The sequence below is a fragment of the Schistocerca serialis genome, unplaced genomic scaffold (assembly GCF_023864345.2).
Source record: "Schistocerca serialis cubense isolate TAMUIC-IGC-003099 unplaced genomic scaffold, iqSchSeri2.2 HiC_scaffold_1158, whole genome shotgun sequence".
Taxonomy (NCBI): domain Eukaryota; kingdom Metazoa; phylum Arthropoda; class Insecta; order Orthoptera; family Acrididae; genus Schistocerca; species Schistocerca serialis.
The window spans coordinates 22,501-27,500 of NW_026047357.1; the positions used below are offsets into that span (position 1 = coordinate 22,501).

Here is a 5,000-nt window from a genome sequence, read left to right on the forward strand (position 1 = left end):
CATGGAAGAACATCCGGTGCATCCTCTCCGCCACATTACACAATCCACACTATCATAACCAGACCGGGAGGTCCACCCAGAAAACAGAATATCCCACCCTTCCGACATCCGCCATTGCTCAGCTAAGCCACGAACACCCACACATGTCCTACACAGGGGTGCACCCAACATCACAATACTGCCTCCTGTCACAGTACACAAACAATGGCAGGAATGAAAGACACAGATCTGCCACAACCTTGGAATCGGAGCGCCGCCTGTCATGAGCCACAAGTGCATCCTGACGTGACAAATCGGATGATCCCGCAGGCATGCACTTACGATAATCACTATCAACGAACCTGCCGCCCCCTCCCCCCCCAAAATACACCTTTCCCTACAACGTGTACCTTAACCTAAGCTATATTGTACCTTAACCTAAGCGATATTGTACCTTAACCTAAGGTATATCGTACCTTAACCTAACCTACATTGCGCCTTCACCTAACCTACGTTGTACCTTAACCTAACCTACGTTGTACCTTAACCTAACCTACGTTGTACCTTAACCTAACCTACGTTGTACCTTAACCTAACCTACGTTGTACCTTAACCTAACCTACGTTGTACCTTAACCTAACCTACGTTGTACCTTAACCTAACCTACGTTGTACCTTAACCTAACCTACGTTGTACCTTAACCTAACCTACGTTGTGCCTTAACCTAACCTACGTTGTGCCTTAACCTAACCTACGTTGTGCCTTAACCTAACCTACGTTGTGCCTTAACCTAACCTATGTTGTGCCTTAACCTAACCTATGTTGTGCCTTAACCTAACCTATGTTGTGCCTTAACCTAACCTATGTTGTGCCTTAACCTAACCTATGTTGTGCCTTAACCTAACCTATGTTGTGCCTTAACCTAACCTACGTTGTGCCTTAACCTAACCTACGTTGTGCCTTAACCTAACCTACGTTGTGCCTTAACCTAACCTACGTTGTGCCTTAACCTAACCTACGTTGTGCCTTAACCTAACCTACGTTGTGCCTTAACCTAACCTACGTTGTGCCTTAACCTAACCTACGTTGTGCCTTAACCTAACCTACGTTGTGCCTTAACCTAACCTACGTTGTGCCTTAACCTAACCTACGTTGTGCCTTAACCTAACCTACGTTGTGCCTTAACCTAACCTACGTTGTGCCTTAACCTAACCTACGTTGTGCCTTAACCTAACCTACGTTGTGCCTTAACCTAACCTACGTTGTGCCTTAACCTAACCTACGTTGTGCCTTAACCTAACCTACGTTGTGCCTTAACCTAACCTACGTTGTGCCTTAACCTAACCTACGTTGTGCCTTAACCTAACCTACGTTGTGCCTTAACCTAACCTACGTTGTGCCTTAACCTAACCTACGTTGTGCCTTAACCTAACCTACGTTGTGCCTTAACCTAACCTACGTTGTGCCTTAACCTAACCTACGTTGTGCCTTAACCTAACCTACGTTGTGCCTTAACCTAACCTACGTTGTGCCTTAACCTAACCTATGTTGTGCCTTAACCTAACCTATGTTGTGCCTTAACCTAACCTATGTTGTGCCTTAACCTAACCTATGTTGTGCCTTAACCTAACCTATGTTGTGCCTTAACCTAACCTATGTTGTGCCTTAACCTAACCTATGTTGTGCCTTAACCTAACCTATGTTGTGCCTTAACCTAACCTATGTTGTGCCTTAACCTAACCTATGTTGTGCCTTAACCTAACCTACGTTGTGCCTTAACCTAACCCATATTGTACCTTAACCTAACCCATATTGTACCTTAACCTAACCCATATTGTACCTTAACCTAACCCATATTGTACCTTAACCTAACCCATATTGTACCTTAACGTAACCTAATTTGTGCCTTAACGTAACCTAATTTGTGCCTTAACGTAACCTAATTTGTGCCTTAACGTAACCTAATTTGTGCCTTAACGTAACCTAATTTGTGCCTTAACGTAACCTAATTTGTGCCTTAACGTAACCTAATTTGTGCCTTAACGTAACCTAATTTGTGCCTTAACGTAACCTAATTTGTGCCTTAACGTAACCTAATTTGTGCCTTAACGTAACCTAATTTGTGCCTTAACGTAACCTAATTTGTGCCTTAACGTAACCTAATTTGTGCCTTAACGTAACCTAATTTGTGCCTTAACGTAACCTAATTTGTGCCTTAACGTAACCTAATTTGTGCCTTAACGTAACCTAATTTGTGCCTTAACGTAACCTAATTTGTGCCTTAACGTAACCTAATTTGTGCCTTAACGTAACCCATGTTGTGCCTTAACGTAACCCATGTTGTGCCTTAACGTAACCCAATTTGTGCCTTAACGTAACCCATGTTGTGCCTTAACCTAACCTATATTGTGCCTCAACCTAACCTATATTGCGCCTTAACCTGACGCACGTTGTCGCTGAACCTGCTCTGTAATTGTTATGCAACTCGTTAAATTAGTGTAGTGTTGCCTAACCGCAACCCTCGCAATATAGTTCGCTATTCGCACTGCCCGGTCCCCTGTGTATCGCGTCATGTTAAACACCTTGCAGGTGTTGCTGACTTTCCACATGCTCCTGCTATACACTGTAATGTGGATAGCAGCAGGACGTACATGCCCCCCCCCCTTCCCCCCTGCCTTCGCAAGCTGGTCGTTGAGAAGTTTGCATGTTCAATGCCCTTCGCATGCCGACGTACTCAGCCTACGTTGTGGTACGGCCTGTCACCTGTCCGCCGATGTACGCAAAACCCACAAACTGTACTGCACATTGGTCCGTATGTACTGAATGATACATCGTGGCACATGTGTGACCGTACGACGACTGCGCCTAGCAACGGCAGACCATACAGTCCAAATATTGTGCACGCAGCTACGTGTCGTCTCCCTATAAGAGCTGGATTGCAGTGTGGTACGCCATTCAGACGTGTGGGAGGAACGGACGCCCTGGATGGCGATCAGCATGAGCAGTCTGTTGATGTAGTGGAGCGTGTATTCGGACGTAGTCGTCTCTTCTCACACACCGTGATAGCATGTTGCACCGCGTTCCACATCTGCGACATCCTGCAGAGGCCGGCTGACAGTCGTTCGCGCAATGGACACCGCATACGTACGGGGGCTACCTTCCACGTGTTCTCGAGGCGTGCACATGTTGTTGCGTCTATGTGGGCAGACGTAGTGTGTTGTGACACCTGACACAGGCATGCAATACTCGTTGCAAATGGCGATGGACGTCTACGTTTGCTGGTGACGTTACGCAAATGAACAACAGGTAACCCGTTGTGGTGCGGTTGTTCTCGCTAGAGGTGAATCAGTGTTGGCGACGATCGGTCGAGCTATTAACCGGTTGTTTCAGGGATACCCACCATGCCCACGAACGTGAAAGGGGACCCACCATGCCCACGAACGCGAAAGGGGATCTGGGTGTGAGGCGATACGCGGCGGTGGCTGGGTGGGACCGTCCCCGGCCGGTGAGGGGGGGCCGCCCGGCGTGCTGGCAGCGCGGTGCGTGGGCGCACGCGCTACAGCCGGCTGGTGGGGGCGGCCAGTGGCAGGCGCGCCGGCCGACGGACGCGGCAGGCGGCGCAGCTGCGCGCCGGCGCCCCCTGCTCGCGGCGCCTTGCGGCCAAAGTAGGTCCTCGCGGGCCCGGTGCGAAGCGCGGTGGCCATCTGCAGTGTGCTGGTCCGATTGAGGACTGTGTGCGCTGAGGATGCGCCGCCGCCCGGCGCTCGGCGCCGCGACGCCGTCTGCTGCTCGGTCGCCCCAGCGGTTCTCGCAGGTGGTTTGTATCGCAGCTGTGCGGACGTGTTGGCGCGTGCGCTGTGCTGGGAGAGTTCGCTTCGGCACCCAAGTGGGGCTTTTGTCCTTCTGTGGCGCTGGCGTTGGAGCTGCCGGTCACCGTAGGTGGCGCGTGTTGTCTCCCGCCGGCAATGCCACGACAGCACGCTCCCGGGCCTCTGTCGGCAGCGGCAAGCTCAGTTGGGAGCACGGGTGGTCGCACCTAAAGCGTCTACTCGCCTAACTCCGGGCGATTGCGCCTCTCTCGAACCCGACCAAGTACTTAGGACGGCGCTGCGCGCCGCCGGGACCTGAGAGGGTTTCGAGGTGTGTTGTGCAGGGGAGCTCAGCCTCCTCCTGTTTGCAGAATAATTGAGCGGACGCTTGCGTGTTCGCGCGGGCCCCCGGGACACACTCCCGGGCGGCCGGCTGCTCAGCTCTAGTTGACGCAGCTCCCTGGTTGATCCTGCCAGTAGTCATATGCTTGTCTCAAAGATTAAGCCATGCATGTCTCAGTACAAGCCGCATTAAGGTGAAACCGCGAATGGCTCATTAAATCAGTTATGGTTCCTTAGATCGTACCCACGTTACTTGGATAACTGTGGTAATTCTAGAGCTAATACATGCAAACAGAGTCCCGACCAGAGATGGAAGGGACGCTTTTATTAGATCAAAACCAATCGGTCGGCTCGTCCGGTCCGTTTGCCTTGGTGACTCTGAATAACTTTGGGCTGATCGCACGGTCCTCGTACCGGCGACGCATCTTTCAAATGTCTGCCTTATCAACTGTCGATGGTAGGTTCTGCGCCTACCATGGTTGTAACGGGTAACGGGGAATCAGGGTTCGATTCCGGAGAGGGAGCCTGAGAAACGGCTACCACATCCAAGGAAGGCAGCAGGCGCGCAAATTACCCACTCCCGGCACGGGGAGGTAGTGACGAAAAATAACGATACGGGACTCATCCGAGGCCCCGTAATCGGAATGAGTACACTTTAAATCCTTTAACGAGTATCTATTGGAGGGCAAGTCTGGTGCCAGCAGCCGCGGTAATTCCAGCTCCAATAGCGTATATTAAAGTTGTTGCGGTTAAAAAGCTCGTAGTTGGATTTGTGTCCCACGCTGTTGGTTCACCGCCCGTCGGTGTTTAACTGGCATGTATCGTGGGACGTCCTGCCGGTGGGGCGAGCCGAAGGCGTGCGACCGCCTC

At 51.0% G+C, this 5,000-nt stretch overlaps 1 non-coding gene across 1 annotated transcript in view; it reads left to right on the plus strand.

Annotated features, from left to right (window-relative positions):
• The first annotated feature begins 4,245 nt into the window (after positions 1-4,245).
• Positions 4,246-5,000, plus strand: part of LOC126433155 (small subunit ribosomal RNA) — a 1,909-nt gene continuing 1,154 nt past the window's right edge. Inside the window, exon 1 of the ribosomal RNA XR_007578278.1 lies at positions 4,246-5,000. This exon is cut by the window's right edge and continues 1,154 nt beyond it. This is a non-coding gene — a ribosomal RNA (small subunit ribosomal RNA).